Genomic DNA, 26,178 nt, shown 5'->3' on the forward strand with positions numbered 1-26,178 from the left:
CTTCTCATTGATTTCATCCTAATTCTTTGCTTCCCCCAGCTACATGCAGTTTTGATGAGACTATAAAACAAGGTGTCCTATTCTTTCCTATCCAAAGAGAGACAGATGATTCAGTACCATTTGGCACATGAGAGTGTCTCATGGGGCTTTAAATGTTGGATGGAGTTATTCAAGGACGGGATGAAAATAGCTGTACCTAAATGATTACAGCAATAATTGGATGCCTGTCGATGTCTGAGCCTGACTATCCAGCTATCTTGTCACTTCTAGAAGCAAATAACATTCTTTCAATTAAGAGTTAAGTGGCCCAGAATCAATTTCTATTGCCTACAACCCCCAAATCTTAACTGATCATAATGGAAGTTCATTTATTCATTCCGAATACGTTTATTTATCCCCTCTGTGTGCTAGAAAGCATTCCAGACACTAGAAATACAACAAAGATCAAAAGATACCAAAAAAAGAAAATAATGCTAATTAAAACAACGTGTCAGCTTTACTGAGAGCTTACAGTATGCATGGTACTCTCATCACAGTATTTGCGTGTTAGATTATTCAATCTTCACAAAATAACTTTGTGAGGAGCCAATAGTCTCTGATTTCAAAAAATAAAGGAACTGACACCGGATGATTAGAATCTGGTAAAACACACCAGACACTGCTAGAAACCTAAACAATACCCACTCTCCCTTGCTTCCTTGGTAACAGAACTCTAATCTTATTGAATGAAAATATATCCATCTAAAGAACTACATTCCTGGGCACGTGGGTGGCTCAGTCGGTTAAGTTCGGCCTTCAGCTCAGGTCATGATCCCAGGGTCTTGGGATTGAGCCCCACATAGGGCTCCCTGCTCAGCAGGGAGCTTGCTTCTCCATCTCCTGCTCCCCCTGTTTATGCACGCGCACTCATGCGGGCTCTCTCTTTCTCTCACCCTGTCAAATAAATAAAAAATTAAAAAAAAAAAAAAAGAACTACAGTCCTCAGGTCATTTGCATAATGGAGTGATCAATGAGATGTTAATAGATGTTGGGTAAGATATATAGAAAGGTTCTATTTGGCAAGTGCTCTTTTAACCTTTTTTTTTTTTTCTCTTCCTGAAACTTCCTACCTGGAATGTTAACATTTTGGCTACAAATGCAGCAGTTTTTTATACTTTTGAAATAACTTTTAGAATGGAAGGCATGTGCTAAGAATACCAGAATCCCATAAAGTAGACCAGGTAGGCAAACAGCTAACTGCAGAAAAATTTGACCCACCACCTATTTTTGTGAATAAAGTTTTATTGGAACCAGCAAAAGGCCATTTTTGGAAGGGATTGCAATGCTAAATAAAGTTTGGGGAATTATTCTGAAGGCAGTCATAAACAATGGATGAACAACAAAAAAGACCAGAAACCTGATCATTTTGGAAAAATATCAATATGGAAAAATGCCAATGTCTTCATTTTGTTTCTTTCTCTCACTTGTATTATTGCAGTAGCTTCTTAACTGGCCCCCTGAGCTCCCTCCTTTCCTTAATGTGCCCTATTTCTTGAGTCCATGGATAGTCATGAACTAAGGCGATTCCAGAGTCCTGTCTTAAAAATTATCAATAAAAAGTTAATTAATATATGAGAATAATAATAAATTAGTTAAATATAGCTTTCTACCTTGCTACTTGCTCTGAAATTTATTAAAATTCCTGGATTACTTAAGTAACTCAAATTTAAAATTCAAATTTAAAATGATGGGTTAATTGACATCTTTCAGATCTCTACATGAATCCTATCTTCACAGTAAAGTGGCACCTGGTCATTCAATTTAAAATTGCACATTCATACACACCATCCCTCCATCATGCTTTTATTTGTTTGAATATAATATCTTACCAAATATTTAACTTATATTATTTAATACTTGTTTCCTCATGCTACAAATTAGGAGTAGCATGAATGGTTTTGAGCCCTGATAGGATTCCACAAAAAGGACAAAGCAAGTAAAAATACTTATTGCATTTTCCCTTGATTTTCATCCAGTTGTATGTGTAGGGGCCTAGGGCAGGCCATCTCAAGATGGGCCACTTTGGCATAAAGATTATTCTGAGATGAAGTCAATTGAGACTCTACAGGATCAAGAGAAATTTTTGTGCCTCAGATAACCACATAGAAGAATCTGGACTGGGGTTCTTTCCCAGAATAAGGGTTATTAGCAGAGATAAAGTTTGTCTGAGTGATCCATCTTTATGGCTGGGCAAACATCTAATTACCCAACATCTGCTCTTATTCTTATCACCCTGTGAATTGCATCCCTTTCCACTTAAATCCCAAAGCCCTACACCCTTCTCCTTAGTTCAGTTTGATATATACACCTCATTTTGCCTGTCTTTGGAATTTCACTATCTGTGTAGGTTCTCTGTACATATGCTGTTAAATTTGATTTTCTCCTGTTAATCTGTCTCATGTCAATTGGATTCTTAGTCCAGCTAAAAGGACCTTGGAGGGGACAGGACATTCTTTCTCCCCAACATGTGTATTAGATTTTATGTCACCATATCCTCTCCTGTGCTCTAAGACTAAGTCCCATGAGGGCAGGGATTATTGTCTGTTTGTTCACTGCTATTTTCCTAGAGTTTAAAAGAATGCTTGGTATATAGTAGCTGGTAAATAAATAATTCTAGTATGAATTCACTTATATGCTTTTTTTTTTTTTTTTGGTAAAGAAAAACCTGGGTAGGGGCACCTAGGTGGCTCAGTCGTTTAAGCATCTGCCTTCCGCTAAGGTCATAATCTTGGGGTCCTGGGATCAAGCCCCATGTGGAGCTTTCTGCTCAGCAGGGAGTCTACTTCTCCCTCTCTTTCTGCCCCTTTCCCCCGCTATCTCTTGCTTTCTCTCTCTCAAATAAATAAAATCTTAAAAAAAAAAAAAGAAAGAAAGAAAAGAAAAGAAAGGAAACCTGGGTAGTAGAGGTGGAAAGAGGCCCTCAACCTGAGAAAGAGAAAATGGTGTAGAAAGGAGTTAGGAACAGCAGTCATTACACGTTTCATTCTTCCTAGGGGCCACCGATTTTGTTCAACTCAACAGACATAAACAAAAGAAGTTGTAGTTAGAGGTACAAAACTTCTGCAGTTAAAAAAAAAAAAAAAGACTTAAGGGTCATCCGACTCTTGGTTTTAGCTCAGGTCATGATAATCAGGGTTGTGAGATTGAGCCCTTTGTCGAGCTCTGCACTCAGCAGGGAGTCTGCCTGCGATTCTCTCTCTCTCTCTCTGCCCCTGTCCCTACTCCTTCTGTCTTTTCCTCTCTCTCAAATAAATCTTTAAAAAAGATTTTACATAGTTTTTTAATTTTTTTTGTTAAATGTAACTAACTCCATATTTTTTTAATGATTTTATTTATTTATTTGCCAGAGAGAAAAAGCACAAGCAGGGGGAGCAGCAGGCAGAGGGAGAAGCAGGTTCCTTGCTGAGCAAGGAGCCTGACGTGGGACTTGATCCTAGGACTCTGGGATCATGACCTGAGCCAAAGGCAGACACTTAACCGACTGAACAACCCAGGCATCCCAACTAACTCCATATAAATGAGAAACACTTCCAAGTGATGCTTTCATTAATATGTTAACCAATTATAATAACACATGAGCATCAGAACTATCTTTAAATTATTTTTCTATATCTGACAAAAACATTACATAGCTTTCTTCTATTTAGTATGAGCTTGTCAACACAAGCCATAGCTTTTTATATCAAGAAGAGCTTCTCTGAATTAATCTAATACAATCTGCATTTTTATTAGAGGTATTTAAAGGGTAATGGAAGCCCTGAAGGACTCAAAGTAAATTATCTTTGGTTCTTGGATTTGGTTTATTCCAACACTAATACACTCTGAATAAAACTTCCTTCTAATCCTTCTAGTGGAAGCCTTTGGTTTTATAATCCTGGTAGTGCCAACTCTCATGATGTGATGTGACACATAGTCAAGTAAGAACAAATAAGGGTGGGGTGCAAATGGAGTTTTCCAATTCAAATATCTTAAACTAGTTGAACATATCACAACTCTGTGTAAAGAGAAAAGTTGCATGTATAATATTAAATAAAGAGACACAGCTAGTCTTCATGCCTCAAAAGGAGATGGGAATGATAGCAACACTTTCTTATCATCTCTGCCTCTTTATAAACGTGTGGAAAGAGAATGACAATAGAGATTCCCTATGGTACATTCAAAGATTTCCTGTTCCCAAGCAAGGGGTTTCTTCAGGGGCATAAAATGAAAGCCAGGGAGGATCTACTTTGCTGGCTGTTGGAAAGCAATCTAATGCTGGCATTCTCATCTAGTCAATGGATGTGCCATTTTGCTTAGTTGTTGGCAGGAAATAACTATGTTGGAGGAATTGGAGAAGGCTCTTTGGCCTATTGTACCTGGACTAAAACACTTTCTCCACAATTAGGGAAGGAAATCAACCTCCTATGAAGAAGTTACAGGCAGTATCTAGATGAATGAGTCTGATGGACTGGATTCATTATTTGTTAATCACATTAAGCATAGATTTTTAAATAATTATTAAAAGTCAATACATCATGACTCCAGTCATTGAACAAAGTTAATATACATGAAGGCACACTGAAAACTATATGTATACAAATTTAAGGTATTATGATGAGTGAAAATATTTACTGGGTCTGAAGGGTCATAAACCCTAAATTATTAGGTAACCAATGGAGAAATCATAGGAAAAAGGATGGGAGCCAAAATATCAATCAGAATTTCTGAAAGAAAAGTAGGATGAAACTAAATGGAATATTAATGCTATCTTGTAATTTATAATTATTTGTTCATTTATTCGTGAAAGGAACATGTTAAGCACTATGCCAGGTGCTGGGGATATAGTTACAAGCAAAACAGATATAATATCTGAGTTATTGGATCTTGTTCGGGGGAAAGATCTACATTAAACAAACCAAGTACACAAATAAATCAAAGGCAACGGAATTCTGTGAGGGAGTACAACAGTGTCCTAACTTAGAGATTCAAAGAGCAACTCATAGACAAAGTTTTATTTAAATTGAATGATTAAAGTTGAGTAACAGTTAAAAACTTGAGTGAGAGGAAAAACATGAGCAGAAACCTAGAAGTGAGAATTAAAAAAAAAAAAAATAGATCTTCTAAGAAAGCAAATGTGATTGGAGCCTGGTGAGCAAGAGGGAACAGGGCACAAGCTTAGACTGGAAAAAACAGATAAGAACTACATCATGCAGATTCTTAGAGGCCATAATTGAAGATTGATCATAACTGGATTATGAAGCCATTGACATATTCTGAGCAGGAGATAAACATGATCCACTTACATTTTAAGAAGTCCATTCTAATCAATGGATGGGAAGGTGACAAGAATGGAAATGGAAAGACCAATTAGGAGGCTCTTGCAGTACTACATTGAGCTGGCAGTGGCTTCCACTATGGAAATGGCAGTAAAGATGAAGTAAAAGGCCAAACTCAAGATATATTTTAGAAGCAGGATTTCACAATGAATGGGATATATTGTGTGTAGGATGAGGGGATCAAGAATGACTCCTATAGTTTTGACTTGAGCACAGCATACAGAAAAGGTGTAGCATAAAGAATTACTATATACTGGAATAGTATCAGGTGTGAGGAGAAGAGGCAAATTAGTATTCTGTTTGGGATGTGTTAAATTTGCAGAAGGGTTATCTAAATGGACAGAACTAGTAGATAGTGAGATAAGCCTAGGGCTAATAAAAGAGAGAGAGAGGTCAGATGTTGAGAGTTGTCTGGAATAGATAGTATTTTTGAAGATACGGGCATTCATATGTTTGCCTGATGTAGCAGCCGTAAAGCTATGCCTCTAAGCTCTGATTTTAGAAAGAACGTGTTTTCAGCTGCAAAGACTGTATATAGTAGCTGACAGCCTCTACTCTTAGAGCTTTCAGAATACAGTCAGCTTTTGAACCACAGTCACAGTCTTCACAGGCAGAGGTCAAAGACTAAAGATGATGGATGTACTGGGACCATGCCGATTTTGTCCAATGGAGGACTCCTGTAATGCTCCATATCTGCTTCAGAACAACCCAATGGACTGGCTGAGATTTTGTTAGACCTGCATTGTGATGTAAAGCTCTTCATGATGAACTCTGCATCCCCCACACCTCCTTGCTTTTCTCAGGTGTCAAATTTGCATCATTGTTTTAAGGCTGCCTCTGCCCAATCCTGCTTTTTCTCCCTTTATCTTTCATAGGAGAAATTTCCTTGTAAGCCTCTGTATCTCTAACTCCATTTTAGTGTTTGTTTCCTTATGAAGGATCCCATGTGTCAGGATTCCTAGGAGGAAACAGATAGTACATTTAAAATGGGTAAGTAGGAGTTTAATAAAAGGATTATTGAGAAAGTGTGGACAGGGATCAGGGAGTTATTAAAGGCTGGTCCAGTATACTGGTCTAGCAAAAGTTGGGAACTTATTGATCCTAAGCCTGAAAGCACTGGGGATACTGCAGCTAAGAAACCTCAGAGTAGCTATATATACAGGGTCACCTGATAGGAGCCATGGTCTTAGGTAGCAGGATTCACCCATTTTCAAAGGACTTCACTGGGGAGGAGGTGGGGGGAAAATGACTTCCCTAACCCTGTACTCTTCCAACTCTCCAATCTTTTCTAGTTCCTCACATTAACCAAACCCAGTCATAAGTCAGAGGGCAAAGACAACCACTGATTTTATCTGTATGAAACAGCCTTAGGAGGCACCGAAGAAAATGGAAGAGGGTAAAAGGGGAATCTGAAGGGGCAAATATGAAATATTAAGCACATGTGGGGAAAGAGTATGGTGTGAGAAAGAGGGCCCAGGACAAAGCTCCAAAGAGTTCCCATATTTAGAGATTAGAAGTAGAAAAAGACCCCCCCAAAAGAGAATATGATGTCAGAAAGACAACAAAAGAAGAAGAAAAGAATCCTTCAGGGAAAGGGTAGAGGGCACTTATCAAAAGTTGCTGGGCAGTTAAATGAGATGAGGATTGAAACATTCCATGAAAACATGATGGTCACTGGGGACCTTAGCAAAACAATTTCCCTGAGGCTAGGCAAGTCAAGTTGGAACGGGTTGCAGAGTAGAACTGAATTTGGGAGGGCTGTGAATACCATCAACTCTCAGAGAAGTGTGATTGTGAGGAGGAGTGGAAAGCTAAAAGTAGCTATCCAAGAAGAATGTGGAATCAAGGAATTTGCTTGCTTTTTTTGTTTGTTTGTTTGTTTGTAGGAATCCCTGGAACAAATTTTAAAATTGAAGAGAAAGGTTTATAGTGAGAATGGTTCAAGTTTAGGAGAAAGGAAGTGATCAGTATTTCAAAGTCATTAAAAGGCCTTTAAAAGCCCTTGTTAGCAAGAGAGATAAGTTCCAGAAAATATGTGAGGACCGAAATTAATCTTAACAATGAGAACAGATGCAAGTAGTTTTGTAGATTTGGTGCTTAGAAAATGGAAGATTTCTGGCTGATAACTTCTCTTTTCTCAATGATATATAAATCTTAGTAATTAGCAGATGGTTTAGTTAGGCAATGATGGGGGAAGGGAGAAATAAGAGTGGGAAGGTAAGAAAAAAATAAATACAAATGTAGGGCACCTGGCTGGCTCAGTCGGTAGAGCATGCGACTCTTAATCTCAGGGTTGTAAGTTTGAGCCCCACATTAAGTATAAAGATTACTTAAAAATAAAATCTTACCAAAAAATAAGAATAAATAAATACAAATGTCAGTAAAGCAAGCTCACTGAAAGCATGTAGTAAGAACAGCAGACAGAGTTAAAAGCCAATGGGATATTGCTATTCATAAATTTGAACTAAAACAGCCTGTTTCTAAATTATTAATTTATAGGCTAAAGCATCTAAAGGGCAATTAGTCATATTCTTAACCTACCACTTTTGAATCAGATAGATCTGTATTCTCATTCAAATTCTGAGCTGCCTGTCTTCCCTATGTAGAGTGAATCATTTAACCTGAGTTTCAGTTCTTTTCTCATGAAACGTTGGTAATACCACCCACTTCCCAGAGGTATTAGCAGTTAATGAAATAACATGTGCATAATACATAAGAAATAAAAGCTTCTCAATAAAAATGATTCTCTCCTTGCTTTTGTAAGTAAGGATTTAAGATATTATTTGTAGTATAGAATGTGAACATACATGCAGTATGCATATAGGGGAAATAGACTGGAAGTCTACAAACCTTTCAGAAGACTATGTGGGTGGTTTAATATAAGATTCATAATTGTGTTATTTTTGGACTCTGCTGACACATAAAAATCTAAAAGAAAAAATTCAAGGGAAATCTTTGGTGATGCAAAACAGGGAAATATATCAAGCTTTGTATTGTCTGTATTTTGCAGTCATGATTTCAAAGTTGAATTATCATTTTATTTTTTTCTTTTTCAGAAAATTACTTGAATTGAATTTTCAATTCTCTTTTTAGACCTGGTTTTAAGGAGAATACCCTTTAGAATAGAGACTGGAGGGTTAGGTAAAAATGGTGATCGTGTACAGAGGTAGAACCTTTCTCAATATGAAATACTAAATGCAAAGTACTCAGCTAAGATTCTACTTTCCAACCATAACCACAACTATATCGCTTCATCTCACATGCCATTGTGGAACCCTATCGTACCCCTTCTGATGTGGGAAACAAAGGCAGAAGAAAAACTATTAAATTTCCTTACTACTTGCAGCCCATTGACAAGTCCTTGAGGCAGGCAGAGTGACCTTCCTCTAGGGACTCAACTGTCTGGATGTTGACACTTTGCTAAGGGCAAAAGGCAATCTTAACCCAACCCCAGGATCCTGTAAGTCTACTTTGGCATATAAAAATTCCTTTGGAAACCTCCTTTATCTCTTACCACCCACCCCAGGATACATGCTGGCAATCATCCCCACGTATATGACCCACTGATATACATCTGAAGGGTCTCACTGAATAAGAGACAGGTGGAGCTAGGTAGGGAGAAATAGGTATCAGAAATAGGGAGCAGGCTCAGAGAAATCCCAGAAATGCTGAGGCGTGAGGAAACCAGAAATAAGGGAACAAACCAGACCACCCTGCCCTGGGTGTCAGAGGTGGGGTCTTTTTATGGCAGCCACATTGTGACCACAAAGAATGACCAGACCCCAAAGAACAAGTAAGCCATTAAAGATGTTATCACCAGTCCTTACTCAAACCAAGACATCACAAGAATAAGGCCACAAGCTCCCTGATCAGTCCTAAATAAAAGACTGTCGATGAAGACCCACGTTGGCAACCCTGTAGGGATCCCTCTCACTCCTGAGAGTTTTTTCTGTATTATTGCTTAATAAAACTCTATCGCTTTACTCACTCTCCTTTGTCCACAAGATTCATTCTTTGACTCTGTAAGACAAGAACCTCGTTCTCCCCCTTCACTTCAACAAATGCCTATTTTTCCTCCTCTTGTACTTGTGAGTACCTTTGTGGCTACCTTTTAACCAAGGGATTACAGCAGAAGTGATGCCGTATGACTTATGTAGCTAGATCATAAAAATATCACACAATTCAGTTTTGCTTTCTTTCTTAAGACACTTGCTCTTGGAAGCTAACCAACATATTCTAAGAAAGTCCAAACTGGCCCATGTGAAGAGACCACTTGGAGACTCCATGCATATGTGCACCAGCCAACAGCCCAGCTGAAGTGTCAGTCAACAACAAGCATCAACCACCAAATATGTGAGTGAAGATGCATTCAGGTTCCAGCCCAAGCTGTCAAGTAGCCCGTTTTCCAAGCTAGAAGTCTTTCTAGATGAGGCATCAAATAGAGACCAACAGAGACAACCCAACCCGTTATGCCCATTCTAAAGGCTGACCCCTGAATCCACAAGCCCAGTAAAATGGTTGTGTTACAGCACTGAGTATTTTATGGTTTGTTACACAAGAGTAAAAAGTACAAGTAACTTAGGACAATATTTGCCACAAATAAAAAGTACCAAAAATATTATTTTAGTGTTATTACTATTATATTTTTACATATGCTGAATGAGTTGTGTGTGTGTGCATGTAACTCTTAATTTACCCTTCCTACATTACATGGTCTGGTTCATATTGCTATGTATTTTCCATCTCCCTCTGAAGTGAGGAATAAAGTCTTTGGGAGGTGAGTATAAATATTTAACATAGGTTTTCTTCTAACTTTGGACTTTACAGTGATGGATTGATGAAAGATTGAGAGTCATGGAATAAAAAATAAGAACCCAGTGGAATACTTTTAGAAAAAGATAAAAATCTCAGTGCCAGAAAGAGAAAAGATCCATTTTGTGGGCCATTGTTTTGTTATGTTTTATTAGGGAACAAGGCCTGTTTGTGTCTTTTACAAAGATTTTCTAAATACAAATATAATCCCACATAAGGAAGAGAAAATGTGAAAGGATAAAAGGTAACCCCCAGATATGGAATAGTGATTAAAGAAAAATGCCATTGAGTATTTCTGTTTGTTTGTTTTTCCAATCTTTTGACTGGGGACTTTTTCAACAGAAATGTATTTCCTAGAATGGTAATATTTACAAGTTGATAAATTTATCATTACTGTTTCTCATGCCCAACTTAAAAAAGAAGAAATTCCCTAAAATAATTCTCTAGCTCTTTGCCAAAGAGCCTCTGATAAAATACATTCAGACTTTGTATTAACAAACCGTGAGTTTACAATTTTTTTCTATTAATTAAAAAAATAATAAATTCAGTCTCAGGCACTTCCTGGAATTTGATGATTGCTGGTATGGAACTAATATCTTTCAAACCTTTAATCCCTAGAAAATAATCAACTCTAATGCTGTTATTCAACTTCAAGTTAGAGTACACAACTGCCTAAGGAAAATCATTATTGCAGTACGCTGGGGATCTTATTACCAAATGAAATTTGAGCCTACTCTGAGAAACAAGTAATGCTTGCAGTAAATCCACAGTATAAAACCAGAGAGCTGTATTCAATTTACAGACACAGAAATAGATGTCAGCAAAAGAAAAATATATATTTTGGTCATATAGTTTTGCTGCCTTCTTAAAAAATCCACTATCTTAAACTTTCCATGTACATCATGGTTCACCAAAGACACCACAGAAAAACACAATGTCATTTCCTCATTTGATTTCTTCTTTGTTGTTGTTGTTGTTGCTAGCATGGAAATATAAAATGATACTGTTCCCTGCATGAGAAAATATTAAACTTTTCTGTTTTAAAATTATCAAGAGTTCTAGGGCATCTGGGTGCCTCAGTCAGTTAACTGTCTGACTCTTGATTTTAGGTCAGGTCATGATCTCAGGGTTGTGAGACTGAGCCCTGCATTGGATTCTGTGCTGGGCATGGAACCTGCTTAAGATTCTCCCTCTGTCCCTTCCCTCCTCTGAAAAAAAAGAAATTACCAAGGATTCAGGATTAGTGATATTTTAACCATAAACTGTAGAAACTTTTAGAAGTGAGCTTGAGAAACTTTTGGAATATAACTGTTCTTCTCCAAAATTTATGTAAAAAATGGTGATTATTTGAAATTTCACATGACACTCTACAAGCAAATACACACTGTGTCCATCCCTCTGGTCATTGTATTATTGAACACCTTTATCACATCTCCCCTCACTCATTAACAGGATGTCCTCTTTATTCCATTATCAGCACTGCAATCAAAGAACTCTTTCTAAAAGTCCATCTGCATGAGTGACTCCCACATTTGGCATCCTGTAATAGTTCTTTATTACCTATAACATCTAAGCATAGTTAAACATATAATAATTCACCATAAACTCTAAACTAGTTAAAAGCATGCCATTTTGTTACAGTAACTTTATTTTTTCTAATATTTTATTTATTTGTCATAGAGAGAGAGAGAGCGTGTGAGTGCACAAGCAGGGGGAGTGGCAGGCAGAGGGAGAAGCAGACTCCCCGCTGAACAAGGAGCCCAGATGGGACTCAATCCCAGGACCCTGGGATCATAACTTGAGCTGAAGGCAGACACTTAACCTGAGCCACCTAGGTGTCCCTACAGTAACTTTAGAACTGTCTATGCACTAAGACTTTGAACATTATTTAACTTCTTTATATTCTATTCACCTTTTGGAAGAAATGATAACACAAATGATCTTAGGAGGACTAAATCAGTTGTTTAAGGCACGATGTTTATGATAACGTATGATTGAACTGAAAAAAATAATCTCTTTTTTTACAAATTAAGTTTTATTTTTATCCCGTAGAAGATTATCTATAGAATTACAAAAGAACAAATTAACTAATGAAATTAGTCTACTGTGTTTGTTACTTGACCTATAGAAACAACAACAACATTTAAAAGTTTTTATAACCAAATTAGGATAAAAAAGGAATCAAATTCTCAATTGGAATAATTGCTGGGTAGCAGCATAATGGGGTGTAATGCATTCAAGAGAGCCTGCAGGACATCCTTAAAGAAAAAACAAAACAAAACAGAAACATTGACAAATTAAGCAATATTACAAAGGTTTTAATGTAGGTTTCTAAAAAAGGGTACTGAAATTAAATTACTCTTTTTAAGGAGAATTCAAGGTGTGAAACAAGGCTGTAATATTTTAAATCAGGTCTACATCAGAAAAGATTGGTGAGAGCAGCAGCTGTTTGGAGATCAGCAAAGAAATAGCATGCCTCAGCCTCTCATAGTTAGAATGGCCTAAATTTAGCAGCTCTTGGAAATCCAGGGAGAGCCTAAATCACCCTGTGAGATCTACTTTGAACTAACAAATTCTTTCTTCAGGGTTCTTTCAGAGACAGGATATATATCCCTTCCACTTAGGTGTACAGTTTTAATCTGAAGATATTTGTTATAAATATGTGTCTATGACACATCAGAAAGGGATTAAGAATTGAAAATTTGATCATTGTATGAAAATTTGCATTTCCATTGACCAACAGACACAGCTGACTCCCAACACAAATAAACACATACATGCACACACGCATACACACACGCAAACATCCACACAAAAACACATATGGACACATTTTGTCCAAGACCAACTGAGCATTTGCCTTCCTAGGTCATAAATGATTAAGTTCTTTAAAATCTCAGATATTTACCAAAAGATTTTTTTGAATGCAATGTTTTTTGAAAGCTCAGATTATTTCTATACTTAAATTGTTGCCTTTATTTTTGTTCCTAAATATTAATACCCTATTTGATGTTGATTAGATATGACTTTTTTATATAACTCCCCTTCTATTCTTTTGAAGAGCACCTCCTGTGTACTCTAAAATATATTTTTTTAACCTGAGAATAAGGCATAAACAATAAAAACATAAATTTTAATGTATAATATGTAGAAGATAACATGTAAAAATATTGTTTTGTAGTAATAGTAATGTGTCAGTATGGTAGGTAGAATTCTAGATGTGAGCAGTGGAAGGAACGTCCTTGAGGCAGAGTCCCAAGTCCTTGAGGGGTGAATGATAGAGACACTAGATGGAGGCAAGGACAGTGATAGATCGGTCACCCATTAGAAGCCCAGGGGCAAAACATCCTGGCCTTGTGGCTTCCAAGACTTTGGGGCTAACAGACCAAGGGCCACAGGTGCAGAGCACATATTCTCCTCTTCTACCTGTGCCCCAGGGTCATCCCTAGATTCATTATAATACATTTGCATTGGGGTTAAACACCCCCCCCCCCCAAGGAGAAAGGCTGCCATGCTGGTTCTGGTACAAACCTTGTGGGGTCAAAAATTCCCAGTCCCAACCTGTGGGAGCAATCCCCCTCCATTAGAATCCACCCCACTATACATCACAGCTGCTCCCAGCCCAGAAAGACCCAACAAATATGCAATCCCAAAACAACCTAGGGGCTCGTTCTCCCACCTTGAGAGTATACTTTCCACTTTAATAAACTGCTTTGTGTTTGCTACTTTCCTTCTGGCTGTCTTTATTCCAGCAGGGATCCTCATGTAAATCTTTTCATGGGGAACCTAAGAACCAAGACCTCCATTCACACAACACGGACTCTCCCATCAGTAACAAATATACTAATTTTAAAAATATATGTATTAGTAATTAACATCTTGCTCAACCTGTAGTGTGCACTTGAATCTCTGAAGCACATAGTTTTACTCATTTTAATGATAAAAATAATGTCTCAATAAAATATAGAATCTGAAAGCATTCAAGACACTTTTTATATAGGAACTCATAAGTAAACAACTTTCAATTTATAAAATCATCCTTATTACCCGCCTGAGGTTTATTTCCATGAGTTGAAAAATTCCAGATTAAAATTTGAAAACTGTCTTAGTTGAACATAACATAAAGATCCCAAACTACCCTTTGAAAAAAAATATATTCCTATTGAAATGCAAATATAAAAGTATACAGTTACAATTGATCTGTTTCTGATTGGTAAGCATATATTTTTTTGACTCATACATGCACACACTTTTTAGAATCTAGATGTTAACACTGTTATTTATTTCTATGCTTCCTTTATTCTTTTACTGCATGTGCAATATATATATATGTATGTATGTATTATGAACACTGCATAGTACTACTTTATGTTTTGAAACTTTATATAATTTGTATCATACCGCCTATCCTTTTTTCTGCAACTTCCATTTTTTAATTTTTTTCAGATGTATACATATTAGCATAGGTGGCTCTGAATCATTCATTGTCACTGCTATTGAGTAAAAGTTTTCATTGTATGAATACCCCAAATTTATTCAACTAGTCTTTCATTCATGGAACTTGGGTTTTATATGTAATTTCTCATTATTAAAAAAAATAATGCAATTGACATTTTTGCATGTTTGTTGGGCACATATCTACACATAGAATTGCTGGATTTTAGATACTCTTTGCTCTATGCTACCAAATTCCTCATAATGTAGTTATTTTAGTCAGTTTCTTAAGCTTTTGCCCATAAGATGAATGTGGAAGACACACTCTTTGGGTGAAGCCCAATGAGTCACAGTCTTAGGTAATCCTTTCCCCCTGAATGTGGGTGAGACCAGTGACTTGCTTTTAACCAGGAGAATATGGCAATGGTCACTCCTTTGATTAGATTACATTTTATGGCAAATGTACAGGGATTTTGCAGATAATGAAAGTTCCTAATTAGCCGACTTTAAGTCCATCAAAGTAAGATCACTCTGGTAGACTCGATCTAGTCAGAGAAGCAAATCCTTTAAAAGTGGGTCTGGGGGGAGGGGATGGGTGAAATAGGTGATGGGGATTAAGGAGCGCTCTTGTTGCAATGAATACCTGGCGATGTATGGAAGTGCCGAATCACTGGATTGTACACCTGAAACTAATATAACACTGTATGTCAACTATATGGGAATTAAAATTTTATAAAAAGTGGGTCTCGATGTCAGAGACTTGAAGCAGCAGAATGTCTCTCCCATCCTGCCTTTCCCCAATCCCGGATTTGAAGAAGCAAGCTTCCATGAATTCTACAGTCTCAGGGAAATGAATCCTGCCGAAGTACCTCCTTCCCTAGTCAAGCCTTCAGACAGGAAGACAGCTAGCTCTGCAGACATCTTGATTTCAGCTTTGTGAGACCTTGAGCAGAGAATCCGGCTAAGCCACACCCAGATTCCTTACCTACAGAAAATAAGATACAATAAATGAATGTTGTTGGGTTTTTTTTAAAGATTTTATTTATTTATTTGGGGCGCCTGGGTGGCTGAGTTGGTTAAGCGTCTGCCTTCGGCTCAGGTCATGATCCCAGGGTCCTGGGATCGAGTCCCGCATCGGGCTCCCTGCTCTGCAGGGAGTCTGCTTCTCCCTCTGACCCTCTTCCCTCTCGTGCTCTCTGTCTCTCATTCTCTCTGTCCCAAATAAATAAATAAAATCTTTAAAAAAAAAAAAGATTTTATTTATTTATTTGACAGAGAGAGAGAGAGATCACAAGCAGGGGGAGCGGCATGCAGAGGGAGAGGGAGAAGCAGGCTCTCCGCAGAGCGGGGAGCCCGAAGCAGAACTCGATCCCAGGACCCTGGGATCATGACCTGAACCGAAGGCAGACGCTTAATAGTCTGAGCTACCCAGGTGCCGCAATGAATATTGTTTAAAGCTACAAAATCTGTGGTGATTTGTTAAGGAGGTGTAGAAAATTAATGCAATGGTTTTAAGATGCTACGTTATTTTTGTTTTAACTTACGTATTTTAGATTCTAGGACAAAGAGCACTTTTTCACATATACCTTGGCCATTCAAGATATCCTTTTCAGTACATTGCCCATTGATATCCTTTTTCCATCTATTTATGGGGTTATTTTCCTTTTTCTCTTTCATATATAGAGGAGTACTTCATATACAAATTAATGGCTTTAAGCATATTTCAGTTGTTGATGGTATCTTTGTTGTCAGAATTTAAAATTTTACCTTGTTTAAATGTACTCATTTTTATAACTTATTGTACACTTTTAAATACTACTTGAAATTCTAAGTATTTCAAGGGAAGAAAGTCTAGAAAATATAAACATCCAAAGTAAATGAATCTTCTACTACATGGATAATGTTTTACTTGACCTGTAACCTATTAGAATTAACACTCAAGGGATACTAGTTCTCAGCTATTAGCAAGATTCAGTCACCTATAACAGTATTTTTCAATGTAATGCAAACAAATATTCAAGACTAAGGTGAGGAATGAGTATGTGAATATTGACCAAAACTGGCCTACAACACTTTAAAAACATACCCAGAAACCATGCATTAGCATTTATCATTTGTTTCCAATTGTCTCAATAAGATGCTGCTTCACTGGAAATAACCAGTATTTCAGTATGGTTATGTTCCTGGGTCTAATTGCCACTGCCAGATTGCCCACAGCAGATCTCTGTGTTCAGAAATGACTGCAATTAAAAGGACTTTGAAGACCAGCAGTAATATAATGCCAAAGAATCAGCATGATTATACTCTTCTCATATTCATTTTAGGATATGAATGTATTTTCTTCTGAGAAAAATAAAAACAAAATATATGTAGAGATATCCAGAGGAATATAAATAAAAACAATGGAAGATGCATGTAAGAGAGGACAATAAACTCTACGTTAAATTCAGATCCTGCTCTGTGAAACACAAGTAAGATTTAAGGGAGGTGGCAGCTTTGCAGGAAATATAATTACTTGGCCCGCAAGATGTGTATTATCATTATGTGGCAGAGCACCATGAGGGATATTAAGTTCTCATGGTGTCAGATGGCAACAGATCAAGGAGTCAGGGGAAGAGAAAGAACCACTAGAATAGCAGAAAGCCAAGTGATAGGAGTAGGAAGCTCAGTTAATTGACCAAGAGATAGAGACAAAATAGACGAGCAAGGCACTTGGTAAAAACTAGCCAGAGTAGAATAAGGCACAGATATTCAATTCAAACAGTCATCAAGTGACAAGTACATGTCACTGTCTAGTTTTGGGGGAAAATAAACATGATTAGCCTGGGGACTCAGAGCTCAGTGATCTCAGACTATTTGGAACAATGGACTTAAATACATTCATCTTTCTATGAGGCAGCTTGGTGAATAACAGAGGGCTTCAGACGCACAGTGGTGCAAGTGTGATTCTAACTGGGAAGATGAGGGAAAACTACAAAGAGGAGGTGTACAATCCAAGTTAGACCTTGAGTTATGTGTTCACTGGGAGAGAGAAAACATGAGAGATGGCATTCCAGGCGGAGAAACGCTGTGATCAGCAATCAGGAAATGATCCAGGCAGAGAGTACAGGTTGTGGGTGGATGTCAAGAACAGAAACCATAATCTGTGCACAAAGGGTTGTACTTGGATGAGGGATCTGAATATCAAGGAAAGAAGGTAAGGGGAAGCCCAGGCAGAGTCGAGTCGAGTCTCCTTATTAGTCTTGGTACTGAGTTGTGATTCCTCAGTCATATATGAAAATATAACATATTGTCATTACTTCCTTAAATATATATTTATTCAGAATCAGGAACAGACTGTTTAAGGAAGCTGGAAAGAAGATAGGAAAGCTTGACTTCAAAAGGTGAGCCAAGGGCGCCTGGGTGGCTCAGTCGGTTAAGTGACTGCCTTCGGCTCAGGTCATGATCCTGGAGTCCCTGGATCGAGTCCCGCATCGGGCTCCCTGCTCGGCAGGGAGTCTGCTTCTCCCTCTGACCCTCCTCCCTCTCATGCTCTCTGTCTCTCATTCTCTCTCTCGCAAATAAATAAAATCTTAAAAAAAAAGGTGAGCCAAAAGAGCTGAAGTACATGGCACCATTTCTTTTAATCTTCATAATACGTAAGAGTAGATAACAAGGTGACCAGTAGAGAAGAATCGTAGGAAAGACATATTTTCAGGGTTTTTTTTTTCATTATTGTTTTAAGAATTTACGAATTTCCTATCCATTCTCCTCCGACCAAAAACTGACATATTTTTTTGAAGCAACATTTACTTTAGACCATTAATTATGCAGTTCTGTTTTTTTTTTTTAAGATTTTATTGATTTATTTGACAGAGCGACACAGCGAGAGAGGGAACACAAGCAGGGGGAGCGGGAGAGGGAGAAGCAGGCTTCCCGCTGAGCAGGGAGCCCGATGTGGGGCTCGATCCCAGGACCCTGGGATCATGACCTGAGCTGAAGGCAGACGCTTACCGACTGAGCCACCCAGGCGCCCCAATTACGCAGTTGTTTAATAAATATTTCCCTTTCTCCCCTCACCTCCTTTCCTGACTAAATGTAAACACTGGGAATGAATAAATGTACCTCTTACAACAGTTGTGTTAGATCCAAGGATTCCAACTACCTTATAATGTCACTTACAGTAAACTAAGAGCAACCGATTAGACACATCATGTAGCCAAAGTTATAACAAAGGCCTAGTAGCAAAAACAGGTGATTTTTTTTTTTAGGTTTTATTTCTTTATTTGAGAGAGAGTGAAGGAGAGACAGAGCGAGTGAGTGAGAGAGCGAGAGAGAGTGAGCATGAGCAGGGGAGGGCGCAGACGGAGAGGGAGAAGTAGACTCCCCACTGAGCAGGGAGCCTGACTCGGGGCTCAATCCCAGGACCCTGGGATCATGACCTGAGCCGAAGGCAGACGACTGAGCCACCTAGGCGCCCCTGAGGTGATTTAAATAAGCAGTCATATAACCAGAAAATTACACCAAGAAATAAGAAATAACTTGATAACATCTATTTACTTATTTTCTCTGTCACAAACAAAATGACAACAAGAAACGATATCATTAGCTATAGAAATAATGGAAAAATCAGCTCTACATTTCATACTTAAAATGATATATTTTAACAATAATGTGCCAGGTGTTTTCTTTGTTAAACACCTTCTCTCTCTCTCTTTTTTTTTTTTTTTAGATTTTATTTATTTATTTGAGAGAGAGACAGAGGTAGTGAGAGAGAGCACAACTGGGGAGGAGAGGGAGAAGCAGGCTCCCGCAGAGCTAGGAGCCCAATGCAGGACTCGATCCCAGGACCCCGGGATCACGACCCGAGCTGAAGGGAGATGCCCAACCGACTGAGCCATCCAGGTGCCCTGTTAAACACCTTCTTTGACTAAAAAGGATGGAGTAGTATATACTTAAAATATAAACTATCATTTGTCTCCTTAAATATTGTGAATTTTTATAACACATAGCACTTATTTAAAAACATTTTACATTTCAAATCTATAAAGGAGTAAGCATTGTCTTTCAGAGGACAAATGTCATTCATTCTTGATAATTCATTGCCTCTTGTAACAAAAGTGCTCCTTGGACAAAATTTGAAATTTGATGACAATCATATAGATCTATATCTGTCCCCCACTGTTTACTTTTTCATATTTGTACATGATGCCTAATAAACTGGTTCTCAGTAAATTATTCTGTGAAAGGCAGACAAAAACTGAGATAAGCTGGGAAGAAAAAGGAAATGATTTTAAAATGGTATTTTGGTGCCATTTTCCAAAGACAGATATTCCATTCTCACCACACCGTAAAACTGGAGGGCATGCAAGTGGTAAGAGATGAATAGTGACAGAATATTCATGCCCAGAAAATTTTAATTAGATGCTTTTACATTTAGTTATTTATCAGTTTTATAGTTTTAAATGGCACAGCTATAAATTATTTACATTTACATGATTGTGTAAAACAATCTTCTTCCTGGAGTTCCCCACACCCCCCTCAGGATATTAAATTGTTTATGTACAATGTCAGGGGCTCTTTGAGCACTCTGTTATTACATGGAAAATTGCATGAACATGTGTGCGTACTTGGGAGAGAAAAGTCACGACTTTTGTGACTATCTTTAAATGTTATATGATTCCAAATATTGAGGTCATGCATTTTTCTGGGAATTTAAAATGATGCGATGTACTTCCTTCATAAACAGTGAGCAGACAAATTGTATCCCTATATTTACCTATATCCTGTCAAGAAAATGATTAGTAGCAGTGATAAAAGACATCATTGTAGGGGAAATTCAGACTTTGGAATTCAAATTCAGGATGATTTCACACAAACCCATTTTATTTTAGGTAGCTGGCATATGTGTGTAGTGAATCTAGACCACTGAAATTCTTTGACCATTATACTGAGTACATGAATAAATAAATACATAAATCTTTAAAATGTTTGACTTTTAGCATAATACATACTTAAGAAATGTGTGATATGGTTTAGAAAATAAAAGCAGGGGTGCCTGGGTGGCTCACTCAGTTAAACACCTGACTCTTGGTTTCCACTCATGTCATGATCTCAGGGTCCTGAGATCGAGCCCCGTGTGGGGCTCTGCCCTCATCCTGGAGTCTGCTTGGAATTCTCTCTCCCTCTCTTAGTCCCTCCCCCAGCTTGCTCTCACACTCTCTCTCTCTCTCTAAAATAAAATAAATTAAAAAAATCTTTTTTAAAAAGGAAAAGCAACTTTTTATTAATAAATAGGAAAACAGGTAACAACTATTAAGTGTTCACTACAACCCAGGTATGTTTTTAACTCTATATTTATTTAGTGGTTATAAGAACTTTATGGGTGAGGTAATACTATTTTTGCAGATAAGATAAGAATATATTACAGATAAGAAAATTGAGATGCAGAGTTTAAGTTATTTGCCTCAAAATCCCACAGTTAATAACTGATAGAGCCAGAAATCAAACTCATGGAGTCCAATGGAGGAAATTCTACTCTTAGCCAATTATAAACACTATATTCTGTTGCTCCCTAAAAAATCTTCCCACAAAAGGTTAAACATTTTATGCTTATATTTTTTCAAGTCTAAGGTTCAGTGGGAAAAGAATAAAAGGCTTTACCACTTCTCTTTACAAAGTGTTCTCTTCCCCCCCTTTTTTAATGAACATATAATGCAGTTGTATCTCCTCATTTGCCTTTATAATTTTTTATATATTTGTATTTTATTTCAATCACTTTGGGTCAATTGCATTAAATGTATTTTATACAGGTCACAAAAATCATTAAATGTGTTTTTTATTTTTTTCCTACACTTTCCCTCAGTAATGATTACTTAAAATAATTTTCAATAGAACTCATTTTACATTAGGCACTGATAAGAACATGAATACAGAAGCAGAAAATGTACTCCGGCCATGGTAGTGAGCCCTGAAGAAATGTTTGAATTATTTTTAACAATATTATTTTTAATTTACTTTTATTTGATGGTCCAGAAATGGCAAACCATTTTAAATTGCACTTCTTTCAGTTCTGGTGAAGTTGTGAAACTTTTATATTTATTAGGCATTTATAACTTTTTGTGTGTATGTGAATTGCCTGTTCAAATCATTTTATCCATTTTTCTACTTTTTTAAAAACATATTTTGTTAATATAATATTTTACACTATGTATTAACCAAATAGGTCTCATGTATTATAAATATTCTCTCTCATTTAAACTCTAAAAGACATTGGGCATAGTTTGTAATTATGGTAAAAAAGAAACTAATAAAATTAAAGTTATATATTTTATAATTAAATATAAAAATACAATTTCATGACATAATACTTTATATAAGAAATTAGGAAATCGGGGTACCTGGGGGGCTTAAATGGTTAATCTGACTTTGGCTCAGGTCATGATCTCAGGATCCTGGGATTGAGCCAGCCTCAACCTCATGCTCAGGAGGGTATCTAGATGTCCCTCTCCCTCTGCCCCCACCCCCCCACACCCCACTCGTGCTCACGCTCTCCCTCTCTCTCAAATAAATAAAATCTTAAAAAAAAAAGAAATTGAAAAAATCCCTTCAAACCCAAAAGGAATGGACATCTACTACATATAGTTGTATAAATAAGCAAAGACGCTATAATATGAATTAAAATATAGTTTTAAATTTGGGGGTACTTTATGTTAAAATTAAATACTAAATTAAAAGTAGGGCACTGACTCTTCAAAATCAAAATTATTTAAGAATATTTGTCTCAATTTAATTTGCCTCCAGAAGTTATTTCATGATTATAATTATTTCTATTTTACACAGTAGTTTTGTGTAGATAGATATCTGTAGATATTCCCACTTGTTCTTAAATCACTTAAATGATAATTTATATGTCAAATACTTAACAAAAAAAAAAAATGAACACACATATGCACATGCACACCAATGCATGCATACAACCAGAATAGAACTGTTTTAATGGACCATAAGAGCACTAGAAATGTATCATTCTCCAATCAAGGAGCATTTATGTAGCATCTGCAACAGGCCTAGCATGTTTTCATGTTCTAGTGATAGAAGGGTAAATAAAACACACTACTCGCCCTTGAGAAGTACATAGTCTGGTTGAATATGGGAGATATATATATTCTTAAAAGGCATGGAGGTAAATACAAATAGAGTTACATTCAGGCACAGTGATGGGAAAACAACTGAGTCTGGATAAAAAGTTTCAGAGAAAAGGATTCACGGAAAATGAGGTATTTGAACAGAATCCAATAGAAGCACTAGGAATTAGCCAGGCAGAGGAAACAATATATGTAAAGACAGAGAAATGTGTAACAGTCAACGGTGTTATGAGCCATTTAATAAGACTGAGCAGAGGCTGAGGACAAAAAGATGGTAAGTGAGGATGGGGAAAAAATGGGAGTCAGAAGCCATATCATGCCAGTTTGAGGCCTTAAGATTTTATTCTTGAGGTGAAGGATAATTTAAAATACATTATACACATGCATACATATATGTATGTATATACATATATATACACATATATATATATTCTCATATATATATATATATATATATATATAAGAATCTCATGGTTTCATTCATATTCCAGATGGAATTCTGCTGGCATTTATGAAAAGACTGGAGGCAGAGATGCTAGTGGGAGGCCTGGCAAGGGTGCAAGTAGAGATTCATTAAGGATAAGCACAAAGTCACAGCAGTAAGGATGAAGAGGACATGGCAAATTCTAGAAATACTCCAGAGTTAAAACTGTGAAGAGGTGATGACATATTGATGAACTAAGGGAGGATAAAAAAATAAAAATAAAAAAGGGAGCCAGGTAAATGTTAATTCCGTTAATGGGACTCTGAAAGAGCAATGAATTTGTGTTAGGGTTAAGGAAAATGACTTTAATGAAATTATGTTGCATCTCTGATACCTGTGAGTTCCAGTCCTTGCTTATTTATACTCAGATCAATTCCTTGTTTCCCTTAGGGCATTTCTCTGTCTCCCTTGCTAAATGGCCTTAGCGAGCCAAGACAAAAAGAAGGAGGGAGGAAAAGGGGAGGAAGAGGGGACTAGTCAAGATATTTTTCTCTTGGTCTGCCTGGATGTGAAGGATCCATTTTCTGGTAGTGACTGCCATGTCCTCTGTGCTTCTAGCTTCTCACCTTACTCCCCATCCCGCCATGGCCTGAGCTCTCCCAGGACTTTGGGGATTCTTGTTAAACTTTCCCTTTACTGAGTTTCTTCAGCCCTAAGATACTAGTGACTTCCTGCTGTTGCTAGTTTCTATCTGGCTTCTCTTTCTTCCATTGCCTTTGTTACCAAATGCCTGAAATGGTTCCTGTCTCTTGGCTGAACTCTGGTAGATGCTCTGTGGAATAGTCAAACTATTGTGTACAGTTAGGAGGAATACTCAGGGAGGTACCCAGGGCACAGTTCTAGGCTGAATTTAAAGATGTGGGAGTCATCAATTATACATAGAGAAGATAACTGTTCAAAGAGTGTATGGGTTGAAAAATAGTCAAGGATTGAGCTAAACTGGAATGAGAGAAAGAAAAATTGGGAGAAGGCATTTTATGGTTCAGAATAATTTCAAATGAACTCATGAAAAAGTGAAATTTAAAGAGAAGCTGAAAATAACTATAATTTTCATGAGTTAAGGTAGAAAAGTAAGGCTTTCTTGGTACAAATATATTATAAGCAAAAGCATGGAGATAAATACAAAAATACAGATAAAGATGGAAGGGGTTGAGAGGTAGTGATGGAGAAAGGTTATTTCCTGAACTGAAAAGTCTGGACTGAGAGAGGCAAAGACTTTTTAAAAAATGTTTTATTTGGATTAATAGTCCTCAATATTCAGGAGTTACCTTTTGGCAATCTGTTATCAAGATCCTAATTCCCATACAGAAATCAGCGCACACAAGAAAGTCAAAAAAAACTAATCTGGTTTTATATTTTTGAAATAGTTTCAACAAAGTTTGGGATACAGGTGGCACCTAATTTTTCAGGTATATTTGAATTTATTGGGCTCTCCCTTGGATGTAATAACTCCATTTCTAAAAAGTAAAATAAAAATAGCTATCAGTGAGTTTGACAGTCACCAACAAAATAAATCCATTCATAGGCAGGGTGTTCTACAAATACAGCCAGCAAAGACCATGCAGAATGCCATATTGAACATAGCTAGATTTTAATTAGTCTCAAGGATGAGTTTTGTCTCTTTCCATTACTTTTTTAAAGTGTAGTCCCTGTATGGAGTTTGCCAAAGAGATGGTTATTAGTTCCAAAAATTTGTGTTTTCAGCCACGTTAGATGCTTCAACTTCTCATTATTTTAAGTCTTCTGAAGAGTTTCCTAAAATAAAACAACTTTTATTCATTCATTCATTAATAGTAAATAATATTTTTGTCTGACAGACATGGTGTACTACTAATAGTTTTTTGAGCTACACTATTATACAAAGTTTCTAGAAAGGAAGCATAGACTGCCTAAATTATTTGTAATAATTATGAATAACGTAAGTAAATATTAAGCCTTAAAATAATGTATAAAGGCAGCTCAAATGGAGTCAAGTGATGATTTTTATAGAGCAATGGTTCTCAACCTGAGATTATTTTGCTCTGTAAGAGTCTTTGGCACTGCTGGGAGAGAGTTTTGATGATCACAACAGTGGGATGGGTGTGGGGGATGCTGCTGAGGTCTAGTAGGTAGAGGCCAGACCTGCTGCTACATAGCCAGCACATGACAAGCCCCAAAGAATTATCTGGCCAAGAAAGTGAACAGTGCCAACGTTGAGAGATCTTGCTAACAAAGTGGCACTTTTTAGATATTGTTATACATAAGCTTATGTGGAGTAGATTTTTATGATGCTGGTGACTATTTCATAGGTCATCTAATTATCTGAAGATAGCAGTCCTGTTCTTTAATACATCTACATATATTAAGTAGTGTTTCAGAAAATACCCATTTTCTAATTAAACTATTTTTCCGAAATGTCATACATTTTGTGTTTCGAGTGCTTTAAAGAACTAATTTCTTAATGCAACACATAAAATATATTAAGGCCAACATTTTAATTTGTTTACATATTTTTATAATAATAAATTCTTGAAATGTTTTATTTCCTTTTACTGAGATGGTACTTGTTAATTTACTTTTTAAATTTAAAAACTGTGTTTTCTGAAATTGGAGCACTAAATTTTCAAACTCATTTGCTTAACAGTATTTGTGGAAAACAATAATAAAGCTCTAAATATTTATAGATTATTGAAAGCAAAGGTAATTAACCCCTATAAGTATCTCAAATGAATCATATTTTCTCATTTACATTTAATAGCATGTGAAACTAATTTGACTTCTATTTACTCCTTTGAGAACCGTCTTTATAAATATTACTAGCAGAGCAGAGGAAGTACCATTTCTTACGATATGTATGTAAGAACAACTAGCACTGATTTCTTGACTGATCTAATTCCAACAGATATCTGCCGAAACAATCAAATCAGCTGTCCAGTCAGACATTGTTAACGGAATATTACCTAAGGTATCATCACCAAAAGCTTCAGCA

The 26,178-nt window shown here is 36.8% G+C and overlaps 1 long non-coding RNA gene across 1 annotated transcript in view; it reads right to left on the reverse strand.

The window, feature by feature from the left end:
- Positions 1-26,178, reverse strand: part of LOC118020819 — a 65,531-nt gene that overhangs the window by 4,156 nt on the left and 35,197 nt on the right. The window contains exon 2 of the long non-coding RNA XR_004682018.1: positions 15,470-15,585. This is a non-coding gene — a long non-coding RNA (uncharacterized LOC118020819). The remainder of the gene's footprint in view (positions 1-15,469; positions 15,586-26,178) is intronic.

Source organism: Mirounga leonina, unplaced genomic scaffold (assembly GCF_011800145.1).
Source record: "Mirounga leonina isolate KUSES-001 unplaced genomic scaffold, KU_Mleo_1.0 Mir_174, whole genome shotgun sequence".
Classification (NCBI taxonomy): Eukaryota; Metazoa; Chordata; class Mammalia; order Carnivora; family Phocidae; genus Mirounga; species Mirounga leonina.